Raw genomic sequence first — 18003 nt, forward strand, 5'->3', positions numbered from 1 at the left:
GCCGATGGCCCTCCACTCCGCCGACATCCCCCATCCAGATCTGAGATCTCTACGTTTCCTAACCCCAACCACATCCCCCACTGTTGTCACCCCAAACACTAGCTCGTCCCCGTTCCCCAAGCGCTCCCCCAACAGTGCTGGGGTTTATCCATAATTAACCCAGTTTAGTGAAACAATCCATATGAATCGAAAGACTCAAAGACCTTTTTATTGGTTTAAGTATTTTGGTCGTACTTTCCTTTTAGAGCATGAAGATGATGAGTTCTACATTAACATACTCCTTTTTTAATATTTTGCAGGACGTAAACCACACAGTTTTGGCGGTTGGTTATGGAGTAGAGAATGGAGTTCCCTACTGGCTCATCAAGAACTCATGAGGTGCAAAATGGGGTGACAATGGATACTTCAACATGGAGCTTGGCGAGAACATGTGTGGTGTAAAACCCCGTAATTCTGAATGATTGTGAAAAATAATAATAAAAATGTTATATCATGATAAATAACGTTTATTGATATTTGTGTATGCTAGGAATTGATTAGAGATCAATTCGATACATATATATGAATATATGAGTGCAAATGCACAAAACATGCACGAGAAAAATCTGGGAAAAATGACCAGTTAAGAGTTTATAGATTTTACACTATGATGTACGTCGAATCTGGAAAAACTCAAAAGAATAAAGTTGTAGGTCTTTTCAAAATATTTCCAACAAGTCTTAGATCACCTCATTCAGAGGTCGGACGTGAACGTTATGGCCAAAATACCGAAGGTTATTTTCCTAGTCAGATTAGGATTCCTGGTTCGGGTCAAACGGGTTTATTTTGGTTTTGCATATATATAAACATGTGTTTTCACAAAAATTAACATCCTTACATTATAGTTTCAAACCCTAGCAGCCTCTCTTCCTCTCTCTGAATCCCTAGCCCTAAAGTTGAGAATTTTGAGAGATTTGTGAAGCAAATATCGACACGAGGGCGAGATCATCAACGTGTAACAAGGGGAAAACGGCTTGGTTGCACTTCTTTTTGGTTGCTGGTTATTTCAGAGGCTTAGAACAATGTCTAAAGCAAGATTATCTTCATCCAAATCTTTCTCCATAGTTAAATAACTAGTTAGATGTTTAATATGATGTTGAATATGTATTTTCATGCTTGAATCTTAACATGATGTGATAAAAGTTAAATTTTTGATGTTAAAACATAAACCAATGCTAGATTAGTAATTTTTTTTCTTGCTGTTTATGATAGTATTATGATCATGATTATTAGGATTTTTTATAATTTCATTTATATTTGAGAAATTTAAGAGATGTACTAAATAAATATTTTCTGCAAAAAACTGCAGCAATTATATCATGTTTAACTAAGATTTCAAAATAGAAAATAAACTCTAAATTTAACCAAACTAGTTCCAAATGAAAGATATATGTATCTAGTTTCTAAAATAGATGACTAATCTTAAAAATCATTTGTATAGAGAAAGATATGATCTTTTTAGTAACAACATGTCCTATAGAAAAATGGCTGCATATATATAATGTTTAACTGGAGATTTGGGATAACAAATAAACTCCAAACTGAACCAAACTTTTTTATTTTAGAGATGTGTGAATCTAGGTTTCAAAACAGAAAACCATTCTTAAAAAGAGTTTGTATATAGAAAGATATGTTATATTTACTAACAACATGTCCTGCAGAAAAACGGATGCACATATATAATGTTTAACTGGAGATTTGGGATAACAAATGAACTCCAAACTTAACCAAACTTATGTTATTTAAAAGATGTGTGAATCTAGTTTTCAAAACAAAAAACCATTTGTAAAAATAGTTTTCTTAGAGAAGGATATGCTTGTTTTACTAACAGATGTCACGTCTGTTTTTCCTGCTCGTTTTGTGGAGCTGTGTTGCGCCGTTTTGAGGTGCGTTCGCGGAGTTTTGAGCCACTTGATGTTACACGTTTAGTCATGAATGTTGTTGATGATCATAGCTTAGTACTATATGGGATAGTGCGTCGACATACCTGAGATACAAAGATTTATATGAGGTGGATATCGTTGATGAGCTCAGTTCAGTACTACATGAGGTAGTGCGTCGATATTCCATATGTAAAGGCCATTGAGTCAGATTTTAGGAGGCTTGATCTAGCCGTCCGTCCCATACTAGGGTGCGATGAGGCTCGTGAGTCGTATTTTTAGGATGCCTATTTGGTAGTCCGTCCCGCACTCATGTTATGCACTGAGATCGCGATGAGACTAATGAGACGTGTACACAGTTCAGTATACCTATAGGGTATTCCGTTGCACTGAGACAGTTACTTGATAGCCTATGGTAGATGCCGATTATTAATATGACCTATCATTAAACTATATGACTGATATATGTTACTTTTGAAAGTATACAAAAATTATGTGTTAGTATTTTATTCTATCTCACCAGTGATAGTGGAAGATATTATAAATACGATGTGTTGATATCTTATTTCTTTTACTGTCTTTTTTACTTCTTATTTGGGATCAATGATTAGAGATTCACAATTTGAGACTTATGGTATATACATGAGGGTTTTCTTGTTTGGATTATTGCGCTTGACGTACCAGTCTCGTGTTATGGATTTCTAATTATTGGTTTCATTAGATTGTCTTTTCTTAGTTCGGTATTTATGTTTAGATATCTACAACTTGAGACTTATTGTATATACATGAGGGTTTTCTTATTTGGATTATTTCGCTCGACGTACTACGTCTCGTGTTGTAGGTTTCTAAATATTAATCCCACTTAGATACGGGGAAAATGAATCTAGGTAGACTATGCGTAATTGATAGAGCCTCCACTCTATCTAGCAGCCCTTTCCCTAGAGGCGGATGGTGGTAATCTTGCTGTAGCGCTCTGACGCTCTTGTTGTTGTTTCTTTTTCTTTTAAAAATACCCTTTCATGTAGCTCGGAGTTCCGGAGAGCCGTAGGGTGACGGAGTTCTGGCATAGTCACCGTCGCGTATTTTTACTTGTAGAGACTCCACTGTAGTTTTGAGTTTATTCAGACATTAGAGTTTCATATTCATATTGTAAAGGCAGTGTGCCTTAGTACGATTCTTAGTTGATTCATGTTGAGATATTTTCATTATTCAGATATCAGATGTATTATAGTTGAGATATGATTCTTTTCATTTATGAGATATCTCTTCTATATCATGTCTATTACATCTATTCCCTTTATTACATGTTTGTACCTGCACTTCTATTTGATTCTACTAGAGGATATTACTGTGATTGGTGAAACATGTTTATGCACAGTGTGGGTGCATGACAGGTTTGACATCTCTGGTTTCACCTTGGACTACAGCCTTGTGTGAACCCAGGGGCGTCACAGTTGGTATCAGAGCTCTAGTTCTAGTATCATTAGGATCATCCTGTGTCAAGTCATGGAGCTAGGATAGAGTTTCTTAGTCTTCATGTATAGAGTCCGTAAGGATTTCCTACTATGTGTTATGAATTTGTATTGTGATATGTTATATATATATATATATATATGTATTTTTGCTATCTCACTTACTGTGAAAACTAAGCTCTCCTTTTGATATTATAAATATCAAAACGAGGATGTGGTCGAGGTAAAACTCGTACCTGAAGAGCTAGGCATGCAGAGCCGAGCCACAACAGGCTCCATAGTATTTGATCGACTTTATGGCGCCATTATCAATAAGATCTTACAACAATCGAGGAGCAAGAAGTGTATCCGTTTCCGTCAGCAACACCACTTTCAAGAGATTCACCACTTATTGTACCCGTCGTGGAAGTAAAGATGAAATACCAATGAGTACACCACCACCATAATCAGTTGTTGATAGAGCCGCAAAGCAGGAGATTTAACTCTGAAAGGATAAGAAAAATATCAGACAGTATGAGCACCAAAATTTCAAGGCACACCAGTTTTAATTGCAACCTATAAGGAAAAGAGTATATGAAAGTGTAGGCAATAAAAATTGCCTTTAATCCTTATCAGAGAAGTTCAGAACAAAACTGCTAAAACCTCGCCCGAAATAGCAGAAAAAGGGGAAAACGCAGATATCTCCCAAACCGTAAGGAATTTGGCGAAACAGAAGAAGCGAACCGTAGCCTTTGGCTCGGTTCGGATGGCTCCATCTCGTCGAGATAGGCGATTTTCATATATAATTCGTCCAATTCCGACTTACGGTTTGAAAGTTACGGCCTATTCTTCGATCCATGCTATAGAGCTCGCCTAACGGCTTGAGGATCGCCTGCAGACCTAGGTTCGTTTGTAGTCCCCAGCTTCGCCTGCAGTTGCAAATCTGCCTGTAGACCCAAGTCTGCCTGCAGTCGCAAATCCGCCTGCAGACCCAAGTCTGCCTACAGTCTCAAATCCGCCTGCAGACCCAAGTCTGCCTGCAGTCGCAAATCCGCCTGCAGACCCAAGTCTGCCTGCAGGCCTGCACCTCGAAATTCGCCTGCAGCCTCAAATCCACGGCTTGAAGATCGCCTGCAGACCCAGGTTCGTTTGCAGTCCCCAGCTTCGCCTGCAGTTGCAAATTCCGCCTACAGACCCAAGTCTGCCTGCAGTCTTAAATCCGCCTGCAGACCCCAAGTCTGCCTGCAATCCCCAGCTCTGCCTGCAGTCCCAAGCTCGCGAGGACAAACCTTCCTTATTTTCCGTGATGTGAGGGTAGGGGGGCACAATACTCCAGGCCCGTCAGATGGCCGTCCACAGTACGAATGAGCGGACAGGCACCGAAACAACCTGCACCCTCATAAATGCAGCTTACCTCACTTGTCCAAGCAGAAGGGAGGGCCGCTGGCGCTCAGTGAGTTGGCCATATCCACTCGAGTACCTGACAGCCGCTGTCACGCATACGAGGAGGGGCTTTCCCATTCCTAAGTGACGTGATGTAAAACATGGCTCCTCAAATGACCGCTCCTGTTGCAGGTGAACAGCAGGATATCTCTGAACGACGTGTGGTCACATCCCATAATTCAAGGAGCAGTCAAGCTGTCTCCCTCACGTGGTCAAATCCTATGAATCAAGGGATGGCCCATGTCATCCCTTGCCCATTTAAAACCCATCTTCAGCCAGCATGAAGAGGAGGATTGGCTGTTGCATATTCTGCTGGCTAATCTCCCAAAGGTTGAACCTAGACCTTTGCCAAAGGCTCCCTCATTAGAGAGCATAAGCTCCGGCAGCAACTTCGATCAGATCGTCCAAGGGAAGCAGACTCGGCACGAGCACCGAGCGAGGCGTCCTATCGCCACCGAGGAACCCACGTTAAACAAGGAGGGCATTCCCTCCGCTTCTGTTGTAAACATTTGATTTATTAGTTTGTAATAAGCCTTCTTATCAATACAAACGAAGTTCCCTGTTTTCGGGAAATCAAATTTTCACCCTACAGAAGATGGCGACCACAGTGGGAGAATCCGTTCATTAAGATGAATTGGTGGTGGCGTAGTCAGACGAAGTTGCTGCAGGGACTACTGTTGAGTCCCTTGTGATCAAATTCGAGGGGTACTTACAATCGTCCTCTTCTCGCGGATGGCCTGCAGAGTCTTGTCGGCGGCGGCGCCCAGCCCCAAGAGGCTGAGGCAATCCACATGATGGGAATCTACCCAAGCCGAGGCAAGGGGGTTCTTTTCCCCCAGATCACACCTGTGAGGCCAGGAGCTGAGATTCGAGAATGCGGAGCTCTAGGACGCCTGCTTGAGTGGGTCGGAGCGCGGGCGTGGTGGTTCGATGAACGCATCCTCGCCCATACCCCTGCCGCCGCCCAAAAGGGAGATCCAAGCCATTCGGGTTGGTACGCACGCAGACTACGCCTCCCGCGTCGACTCGATGATATAGCCCTCCTCGTCAAAAAAGACGTTCCAACAGCGGCGACGGAAAAGCCCCTTCTCGCTCATCTCGAGGCACAATCCTCATCCCACGCACGAGCCCTGAATTATTATTCGGCTTGAGGGGAATCAACCTCTTGAGCCATGGCTTATCCCATTTTCGACGCAACCGGCTCAAATCGGGCAAGCCTAGCAGTTTAGGCGAGCCCAACCTCTTAAGCCAGGTTCCCAGTTTTGGCGAACCGCTCAAATCGGGCGAGCCTAGCAGTTTAGGTGAGCCCCACTCTGTGAGCAAGATGCTCAATTTTGGCGAACCAAGGGCACCAGGCGAACTCTGTAGTTCAAGAGGGCTTCGTCAAACAAGCGGACTTCACCAAGCTTGCCTGACGGCCCAAGTTCGCCAGAAAGGCGAAGCAACAGCTCGCCAGATAGGCGTAGGCACACTGTACCAATCTCGCCTGACGGGCGAACCTCGCCAGCCTGAACCTCGCCAACACGCTCACACCCAAATGGGGGTGGCCACCCCGTTTGCCTGCACGGGTCTGACGTTCGTCTCTGACGACGACGACGACGATTGCTCAGCAGTGGCAATGTCGGAGACTTCAAGCTCAGTTCAGGGCAAGCACACAAATGTGCACATGACTGACATCCCTGAGGAGATGTCTAGGAGGCTCGACGAGCAACAAGCAACCATCGACTCCCTGAAGGAGATGTTGGAGCAGCTCCTGAGCGAGAAGAAGAGGAAGAGAGAGAGGACTTCGCGGGCTTCGCATAAATCCTTGAAGCACAAAGAGCGGGTGCCTACTCCTTCTCACTCCTCATCCGAGTCATCTAGAGGAGCATCATCTTCGGGCCATAACCCAAGAGACAAGAGGTTTTACGATCTCCAAAGTCAACTCGACGCCTTGAAGCTCCAGAAGCGTGTGAGCAAGCTGGGGGTTGTCAGACCGTATCCAATTGAATGGGATGTGGTCTCCTACCCGGCAAAGTTTGAGCCGCTAGACCTCCTACAGTTCAATGGTAAGGGTTCTCCTACCCAGCACATCTACTACTTCCAGGCGCAAACTGGACACATAGTGGGAAACGATCCCATTATGACTCGACTGTTCATTGGTACCCTCAAGGGGGTCGCTTTTGAATGGTTTTGCAGATTGAAGCCCGGGTCCATCACCTGCTAGAAGGACATGGAAAGGCTCTTCGTGGCCAGATTCTTCGACGATGACACAGAAGTATCTATGGCCACCCTGCTAACTGTGAAGCAGAGGAAGACAGAGTCTGTAAGCAGCTTTGTCAAGAGATTCAGAAACCGATCGTTGCATTCCCGCGATCGAGTTTCCGAGGCCACGCTCATCGAGATGTGCCGGAACAATCTCTCCATCAGCGTTCTGTCCAATATGGGCGCTGTTGAAGCTCGCTCATGGAAAGACTTACTCCGCCAAGGAGAACAAGTCGAGAGCATGCTCAAGCATATGGGTGACGAAGACCCGCATGAATTTCGAGGGGATGATGACCAAGATGCCTTGGTAGTGGAGACCGATCCCTCATATCCTCCAAATTTCCCCCGCACAAAACTATCAAGTTAACTGTTACCTCTGATAGTCATTTCTCCATCAGTCTCATTTAACTTGACGATGGATCTTTTAAAACTATCAAGTTAACTATTACCTCTGATAGAATCCTCCAAATTTCCCCCGTTAATCCTCTCCAATAGGACGGCGGGCCCACGAAGCTATCACGTTAACATTCACCTCTGATAATCCCCAAACACTCCGACAAGTACACGAGTATAAACTGCTTCTTCTGATCCTCCAACTGGTATAAGAGGTTAAACTATTCCCTACACTTCCACTTCTTGAGCCAACTGGTGCATGAGTTTAAACTGTTCCCTTAACACTCCGACAAGTACACGAGTATAAACTGCTTCTTCTGATCCTCCAACTGGTATAAGAGGTTAAACTATTCCCTACACTCCCACTTCTTGAGCCAGGTTCCCAGTTTCGGCGAACCGCTCAAATCAGGCGAGCTTAACAGTTTAGGCGAGCCCATCTCTTTGATCCAGGTTCCCAGTTTCGGCGAACCGCTCAAATCAGGCGAGCTTAACAGTTTAGGCGAGCCCCACTTCTTGAGCCAGGTTCTCGGTTATGGCGAACTGCTCAAAAAAGGCGAGACTAGCAGTTCAGGTGGGCTGCATCAAACTCCCACTTGGTCAAACCTTCAGATAGTTAGGACCAAAGCCACAATCCCCCGCCAATCCTCTTCAATAGGATGGCGGGACCCCCACTGTCACGTTAACAGTTACCTCTGACAAATCAACTTACCAGTCCTCTTCAATAGGATGGTAGGTCCATAGAGTTGCTCAAATCGCAATAAACTCCCACTGTCATGTTAACACTACACCTCTGACAAAATCAACTTACCAATCCTCTTCAAAAGGATGGTAGGTCCTCAAAGTCGCTCCGATCGCGGCAATTCCTATCATGTTAACGATTACCTCTGATAGCCGACACCGTCATTCCCGCAAATGACGTTGTCCGATCAGTCGTCATACTCATACGTCCCTGAACGATTTGATTCTCCCGGCACCGTCTTTCCCATAAAAGGCATTGTTGTTTGATAGTGGCCTACTATACGATGTGCTGCTACTTCAGGGTTCGTCTTTGCCCCAAGAGAAGACAAATTAGGGTTCGTCTTCATCTTTGCCCTAAGAGAAGATAAGCTTCCCCCCTTGACTCCAACGGGTATACGAGTATAAACTGTTCCCTTTACTCCAACTGGTGCATGAGTCTAAACTGCTCCTACCCTCCGACCGGTGCACGAGGCTAAACTGCTCCCTTAATCCAAACGCCTCGAAAGGCTAAGGATAGAGGAGAAATTTTAGCATTGAGCCTAAGAGAAACTCCTCGACAACTTACCATGCTAAGGGCAAGAGCATGGCTAGTCCAACTCAAACGGCAGTTGGTAAAGACAAATCAAGTCCGTTGATAGCTGAGGGTTTGCTCAAAATCCTAGAAGGCGATCATCAGCTGCGAGTGAAGAGCAGGGATCACTTTACGGGACTTCATATCCAAAGTGTTCCAGACCCCATGCGGCCTGATTCAGGTCTGAAAACTTTGGAGGGGGTTTTGTAGGCAATAAAAATTGCCTTTAAATCCTTATCAGAGAAGTTCAGAACAAAACTGCTAAAACCTCGCCCGAAATAGCAGAAAAAGGGGAAAACGCAGATATCTCCCAAACCGTAAGGAATTTGGCAAAACGGAGGAAGCGAACCGAAGCCTTCAGCTAGGTTCGGATGGCTCCATCTCGTCGAGATAGGCGATTTTCATATATAATTCGTCCAATTCCGACTTACGGTTTGAAAGTTACGGCCTATTCTTCAATCCATGCTCAGGAGCTCGCCTGCAACTCAAATTCGCCTGCAGTCCCAAATCCGCCTGCAGACCCAAGTCTGCCTGCGCACCTGAGCTCGCCTGCAAACCCAGTTCGCCTGCTAGCTCGCCTGCAGACCCAAGTCCGCCTGCAGTCCCAAACTCACCTGCAGACCCAGTTCGCCTGCAAGCTCGCCTGCAGACCCAAGCTGCAGACTCGCCAGCTCACTGTCAACTGCCCACTTGGAGTATGGGAACAGTTACATCAGTGGTCAAATCCCACAAATCAAGGGAGAGGGCACAATACTCCAGGCCCGTCAGATGGCCGTCCACAGTACGAATGAGCGGACAGGCGCCGAAACAGCCTGCACCCTCATAAATTCAGCTTACCTCACTTGTCCAAGCAGAAGGGAGGGCCGCCGGCGCTCAGTGAGTTGGCCATATCCACTCGAGTACCTGACAGCCGCTGTCACGCATACGAGGAGGGGCTTTCCCATTCCTAAGTGGCGTGATGTAAAACATGGCTCCTCGAATGACCGCTCCTGTTGCAGGTGAACAGCAGGATATCTCTGAATGACGTGTGGTCACATCCCATAATTCAAGGAGCAGTCAAGCTGTCTCCCTCACGTGGTCAAATCCCATGAATCAAGGGATGGCCCATGTCATCCCTTGCCTATTAAAACCCATCTTCAGCCAGCATGAAGAGGGGGATTGACTGTTACATATTCTGCTGACTAATCTCCCAAAGGTTGAACCTGGACCTTTGCCAAAGGCTCCCTCATTAGAGAGCAGAAGCTCCGGCACGTCTGCCTGCAGTCCCAAGCTCGCGAGGACAAACCTTCCTTATTTTCCGTGATGTGAGGGTAGGGGGGGGGCGATACTCCAGGCCCGTCAGATGGCCGTCCACAGTACGAATGAGCGGACAGGCGCCGAAACAGCCTGTACCCTCATAAATGCGGCTCACCTCAGTTGTCCAGGTGAAGGGACGAGAGCCGCCAACGCTCGGTGGTTGGTTAGTTTGTAATAAGCCTTCTTATCAATACAAACGAAGTTCCCTGTTTTTGGGAGATCAAAATTTACACATACAGAAAGTTTCTTGAACATCGGCTAGGAACCAAGCAGAAGTCAAATATATATTCAGCATTGAGGACCATCGCTGGAGGATAGCAACAACATCCAGATTTTTGACGAGACAGTAATTATCACCTATTTGGGAGAATTTAGGTCATTTCTTCGTCAAATAATTAGCGCTAGTCTAAGTGAAGCAGGGAGATATACCCATAGTGATGGAAGAAATCAAAATCCAGAATAGTGATAATGACAATAGCAAGAGAACCATTACGGAAATCTAGAGAAACCTAACAACGGGAGAATAATTTTATCCCAGCAACAAGGATAATATAAGAAAGGAGCACAATGTGATTAGAGAGTGCCAGAGTAGCGCAGAGATTCAGAGAAACATGTTACAATCACAACAAGGTCGAATAAATAGCAAAAGACTTGTAGCAGTTCACAGCAGGAAGCTAGCATGATAAAGGTCGCAGTTGGTAATCTCAGAGTCGTAATTTCGGCCAGTAGTGAGGAAATAAAAGTACTACTTGTTAATCCGAAGATTTAGAGGCCAGCAGGCCAGATTTGCATTATCAAGGAGATTTGCACTATCCAGCAAAGTCTATTCAGCTGTACCGCATGCTCATGGTACGAGCGGAGCTTTATTCATGATTTCATTTTTAGTTCGGATCTAGTTTGATTTGTGAAATTCATTTATCTCTTATCCTTCGTACCTTTGTTGATGGGTGTCAGCTTGTGGCATTCCTTAGATTTTCCATTATCAGTGTCTACCCCTCTAGGGGGTGTCCCTTCCATCTGTAGGAGATGTGTCATCAAACTAGATGAGTCTGAGTTAGACATCGTGTTGATCGTATTGTCGATGTCAAAATTTTGGTACGGATTGGTTATCTTCCACCATGATAGTATTGACTGTTTTGCGAAAATAGTCAGTTTGCGAGCGTTCGATGGGTCTGAGTTGATCATAGCGACCTCACAAGGTAACCAGTTTGCGGAGTCATTTCTGACCTATATCGAGGAGGTGATGCTGAGAGATCGGAGTGCTGATTTGTACGAAACTAGGGTTGTCTCAGATTTTCCGGATGTCTTTCAGGACATACCGGGGCTACCTCCTGTGAGAGAGGTTGAGTTCTGCATCGAGTTGCAGCCAGGCACACACCAATATCTCGAGCTCTCTATGGTATGGCACCTACTAAGATGAGGGAGCTACAGACTCAGCTGGCCGAGTTGTTGTCTTAGGGTTTTATTTGACGGAGTCATTCTCCATGGGGGGCGCCGGTCCTTTTCGTGAAGAAGAAGGACGACAGTATGCGTCTTTGTATAGATTATCAGGAGTTGAACAAGGTCACTATCCGGAATTGGTATCCATTACCGAGGATTGATGACTTGTTCGACCAGCTTCAGGGAGCGCAGCACTTCTCGAAGATTGATCTTCGTTCTGGCTATCATTAGTTACGGGTTCAGGAGATGGATATTCCCAAGACCGCCTTTTTGACTCGTTATGGGTCCTTCGAGTTTCTTGTCATGCCATTTGGACTAACCAATGCACATGTGGTATTCATGGATTTGATGAATCGGGTTTTTCGTCCATACTTGGACTAGTTCGTGATAGTATTCATCAACGACATTCTGATCTATTCGAGGTCGGAGGCAGAGCACGAGCAGCACCTTCAATTAGCATTGCAGACTTTGTGGGAGCACCAGCTATATGCTAAAATTCAATAAGTGCGAGTTTTGGCTATCCGAGGTCAGATTTTTTTTGGGCCACGTCATCAGCAGAGAGGGTATTACAGTGGATCCAGCTAAGGTTACGGCAGTACTTGATTGGGAGCTGCCGACAACAGTTATCGAGATCCGTAGCTTTTTGGGTTTGGCTGGCTATTACAGGAAGTTTATTCAGGTCTTCTCAAAAATAACCACACCACTTACACGCCTTATGAAAAAGGATGTACCTTTTGTTTGGAGCACGGAGTGCCAGGAGGCCTTTGAGACTTGAAAGGCTAAGTTAACTACAGCGCCAGTTTTGACCATTTCTAGCAGTGATAAGACCTTCGTAGTCTACACAGATGCGTCGTTAGCAGATCTAGGAGGTGTTTTGATGTAGACCCAGAGGGTAGTAGCATATATTTCACGTCATTGAGAACGCATGAACAGAACTATCCCACTCATGACTTGGAGCTAGCAGTAGTGGTCTTCGCATTGAAGACATGGAGACACTACCTGTACGGGGTATAGTTTGAGCTATTCACAGATCATCAGAGCTTAAAGTACCTCTTCTCTCAAAAGGAACTAAATCAGAGATAGCGACGATGGGTTGAGTTCATTAAAGATTATGAGTTCGCGATTCAGTAATATCCGGGGAAGGCGAATGTCGTAGCAAACACATTGAGTAGGAAGCGTCGTCATAAGATTGCAGCTCTGAGATATTCATTATATCGAGATCTCCACACACTTAGCCAGTTCGACTTTAGACCGGAGATTGGCGGAAGCAGCGCATTTTTGGGAGCTTTATCCGTACAGCCATCTTATAGTGACAGAGTGGTCAGAACTCAATTAGACGACTCTTGGATTCAAGCCCGAAAGGGAAAGATTTCCAAAGAGCCAAAGACTGATTATACCGTTAGAATAGATAGAGGACTTCGGATGAAGGGCCGATTAGTAATGCCAGCTAATGCTCAGCTGAAGAAGGATTTATTCGACGAAGCGCATCGTACCAGATATACAGTGCATCCAGGTACAACGAAGATGTACAAGGATCTGAAGAGACATTTTTGGTAGAGCGGCATGCGTAGAGAGATTACAGAATATATAGCTAAGTGCTTTACCTGCCAGCAAGTGAAGGCAAAACATCAAATACCGGCAGGAACCCTACAGCCTTTACCCATTCCGGAGTGGAAGTGGAAACATATTTCTATGGACTTCATTGTAAGATTGCCGAGATCGAAGAAGGGGAATGATTAAGTTTGGATGGTAGTAGATCGGTTGACAAAGTCAGCACATTTCATACCAGTAAAGACGACATACACGACAGAGACATATGCACGGATATTTATTCAGGAGATCGTGAGATTACATGGAGTTCCAGAGACGATTGTGTCAGATCGAGGCTCAGTTTTCACTTCACATTTTTGGAGAAGCTTCACATGGAGTTCCAGAGACGATTGTGTCAGATCGAGGCTCAGTTTTCACTTCACATTTTTGGAGAAGCTTTCAGAACTCTTTCGGTAGCAGATTATCTTATTCTGGTGTGTTTCACCCACAGACAGATGGGCAGATGGAGAGAGTAAACCAAATATTGGAGAATATGTTACGAGCATGTGTCAATGATTTCTAGGGTAGCTGGGAGGACCACATCCCATTAATTGAATTCGCTTATAATAATAGCTACCAAGCGACTATTGGGATGGCACCGTATGAAGCATTGTACGGGAGACCTTGTAGATCACCTATTTGTTGGGCAGAACCAGAGGACAGCCTATTGCTTGGACCAGAACTTGTGAGGCAAACTACGGAGAAGGTAGCAGTCATTCGAGAGAGCATTCTTACAGTACAGAGTCGTCAGAAGAGTTATGCAGATCATAGGAGACGATCGTTAGAGTTCCAAGTTAGGGACTATGTGTTATTGAAAATATCACCAATGAAGGGAGTTCAGCGTTTTGGCAGACGAGAAAAACTTACCCCGAGGTATATTGGACCATTCCTGATTATTGAGCGCATTGGGGCTGTTTCATGCCGGCTAGACCTACCAGCATCCATGTCGAGCATACACGATGTTTTCATGTTTCGATGCTTAAGAAGCACCTACGCGACGAGGAGGAGCAGCGAGTATTAGACGCATCAGAGATCGAGATTCAGGAGGATCTGACTACTATTGAAATTCCTATATGTATTCTTGCCAAGGAGGACAAGAAGTTGAGAAACAAGGTGATACCTTTAGTTAAAGTTCAATGGAATCGGAGAGCAGTTGAGGAGGCTTCTTGGGAACGCGAAGAGGATATACATCGCGACTATCCACACTTGTTTGAGCAGGTAAATTAAATTTAGTATGACTTGTTTATGATTTGTGGCTACCTGTATGGTAATGTTTATACTTAATGCTAAAATGATGGTATTAACACTTAACTCCTAAGTACTCGGAACATATGGTATATATATGAGGGGTTCCTTGTTTGGATTTTTTGCTCGATGTACTTGTTCCATTTAGTTAGGGGTTAAGTGGGGGTATTTGCATTTTAGACTGTTAAGTATAGACATTGAGGATGATTCTCGGGAGCGCGAAGATGTTATGCATCGCGACTACCTACACCTATTGAGAAGGTGGATTAATTTATGTATGTAATTATTTGTATGGTTATATTTACATTTAACGCTAGAATGGAGGTATTGACACTTAACTTCTAATCATTCGGAACACATGGTATATATATGGGGGGTTCCTTGTCTGGATTTTTCGCCCGACGTACTAGTTCCATTTAGTTAGGGGTTAAGTGGAAATATTAGCATCTTAGATTGTTAAATATAGATATTGCTATGTTCATATCTGAAGACTAATGATGCGAGATGTGTATGTGAGGGCTTCCTTATCTGGATTATTCCCTCAACGTGCTTTTCTGGCATTATTAATCTCTAAGATACGAATGCGGAATTTCGGGGACGAAATTCTTTTAAGGGGAAAGAATGTAAAACCCCATAATTCTGAATGATTGTGAAATATAATAATAAAAATGTTATATCAAGATAGATAATGTTTATTGATATTTGAGTATACTATGAATTGATTTGAGATCAATTCGATACATATATATGAATATATGAGTGCAAATGCACAAAACATGCACGAGAAAAATCTGGAAAAAATGACCATTTAAGAGTTTATAGATTTTACACTATGATTCACTTAGAATCTGGGAAAACTCTAAAGATTAAAGTTGTAGGTATTTTCAACATCTTTCCAACAAGTCTTAGATCAACTCATTCCCAGGTCGGACGTGAAAGTTATGGCCAAAATACCGAAGGTCATTTTCCTAGTCAGTTTCAGATTCCTGGTTCGGGTCAAACGGGTTTATTTTGGGTTTGCATTTTTAAGAACATGTGTTTTCATGAAAATTAACATCCTTACATTAGAGTTTCAAACCCTATCAACCCCTCTTCCTCTCTCTGAATCCCTAGCCCTAAAGTTGTGAATTTTGAGAGCTTTGTGAAGCAAATATCGATACGAGGGCGAGATCATCAACGTGTAGCAAGGGGGAAACGGCTTGGTTGCACTTCTTTTTGATTGCTGGTTAAATAACTAGTTAGATGTTTAATATGATGTTGAATATGTGTTTTCATGCTTGAATCTTAACATGATGTGATAAAAGTTAAATTTTTGATGTTAAAACATAAACCAATGCTAGATTAGTAATTTTTTTTCTTGCTTTTTATGATAGTATCATGATCATGATCATTAGGATTTTTTATAATTTCATTTATATATGAGAAATTTAAGAGATGTACTAAATAAATATTTTTTGCAAAAAACTACAGCAATTATATCATGTTTAACTAAGATTTATAAATAGAAAATAATATCCAAATTTAACCAAACTAGTACCAAATGAAAGATATATGTATCTAGTAACTAAAACAGAAGAGTAATCTTAAAAATCATTTGTATAGAGAAAGATATGATCTTTTTACTAACAACATGTCCTGTAGAAAAATGGATGCACATATATAATATTTAACTGGAGATTTGGGATAACAAATGAACTCTAAACAAAACCAAACTTTTGTCATTTGAGAGATGTGTGAATCTAGGTTTCAAAACAAAAAACCATTCTTAAAAAGAGTTTGTATAGAGAATGATATGTTATATTTACTAATAACATGTCCTGCAGAAAAACGGATGCACATATATAATGTTTAACTAGAGATTTGGGATAACAAATGAACTCCAAACTGAACCAAACTTATGTCATTTGAAAGATGTGTGAATCTAATTTTCAAAACAAAAAACCATTTGTAAAAAAAAATAGTTTTCCTGGAAAAAGATATGCTTGTTTTACTAACAGATGTCACGTCTGTTTTTCCTGCTCGTTTTGTGGATCTGTGTTGCGCCGTTTTGAGGTACATTCGCGGAGTTTTGAGCCGCTTGATGTTATACGTTTAATCATAAATATGTTATGTTATACATTTAAGAATCTCAAGGGGATTATGATAAATTTTGATTTTATCATATTTGAATTAGATATAGTTCATATACATGTTGGATGTCGTTCATGAGCACAGTTCAGTACCATATGGGATAGTGCGTCGACATACCAAATATACATAGTTTATACATGAGCTGAATGCTATTGATGAGCATAGCTTAGTACTATATGGGATAGTGCGTCAACATACCTGAGATACAAAGATTTATACGAGGTGGATATCGTTGATGAGCTCAGTTCAGTACTACATGTGGTAGTGCGTCGATATTCCATATGTACAAGCCATTGAGTCGGATTTTAGGAGGCTTGATCTAGTCGTCCGTCCCGCACTAGGGTGCGATGAGGCTCGTGAGCCGTATTTCTAGGATGCCTATTTGGTAGTTCGTCCCGCACTCATGTTACGAACTGAGATCGCGATGAGACTAATGAGCCGTGTACACAGTTCAGTATACCTACAGGGTAGTCCATTACACTGAGATAATTACTTGATATCCTAAGTATGGTAGATGCCGATTATGAATACGACCTATCATTAAACTATATGACTGAGATATGTTACTTTTAAAAGTATACAAAAATTATGTGTTAGTATTTTATTCTATCTCTCCAGTGATAGTGGAAGATATTATAAATATGATGTGTTGATACCTTATTTCTTTTACTGTTTTTTTTACTTTTTAGTTGGGATCAATGATTTGAGATTCACAACTTGAGACTTATTGTATATACATGAGGGTTTCCTTATTTGGATTATTTCGCTCGACGTACCAGTCCCGTGTTATGGATCTTTAATTATTGGTTTCATTAGATTGTTTATTCTTATTTTGGTATTAATGTTTAGATGTTTACGATTCGGGACATATGGTATATACATGAGGGTTTTCTTGTTTGGATTATTTCGCTCGACGTACTACATCTCGTTTTGTAGGTGTCTGAATATTAATTCCGCTAGATACGGGGAAAATGATATAGGTAGACTATGCTTAATAGATAGAGCCTCCACTCCATCCTAGCAGCCCTTCCCCTAGGGGCGGATGGGGGTAATCTTACTGTAGCGCTCTGACGCTCTTGTTGTTGTTTCTTTTTCTTTTAAAAATACCCTTTCAGGTAGTTCGGAGTTCCGGAGAGCCGCAGGATGACAGAGTTCTTGCATAGTCGTCGTCCCGAGAGATTTATTAGAGGCTCCACTGTAGTTTTAAATTTTATTCAGACTTAGAGTTTAGTTTCATTTTGTAAAGGCAATGTGCCTTAGTTTGACTTTCCGTTTTGATTCATGTTGAGACATCTGTAGATGGTAAAAAAATACCTCTGTGAGCTTGTAGGAAATTCACCTGATTGATCAACTCGCCTGCACGAGCCAGAATCAGCTGGGATAGCAGAATTTCGCCTTTTACACAACTCGCCTGCCCGAGTCCCAAGTCGAATCCGCCCGCAAACCCCAAGGCCGATGGGCTTTCCCTCCTCTCTCAACCCGAAGAGAGAGGGCATAGTACTCCAAGACCGTCAAGTGGCCGCTCACAGTGCGAAGGACTAGA

The sequence above is a fragment of the Asparagus officinalis genome, chromosome 5 (genome assembly GCF_001876935.1).
Source record: "Asparagus officinalis chromosome 5, Aspof.V1, whole genome shotgun sequence".
NCBI classification, from domain to species: domain Eukaryota; kingdom Viridiplantae; phylum Streptophyta; class Magnoliopsida; order Asparagales; family Asparagaceae; genus Asparagus; species Asparagus officinalis.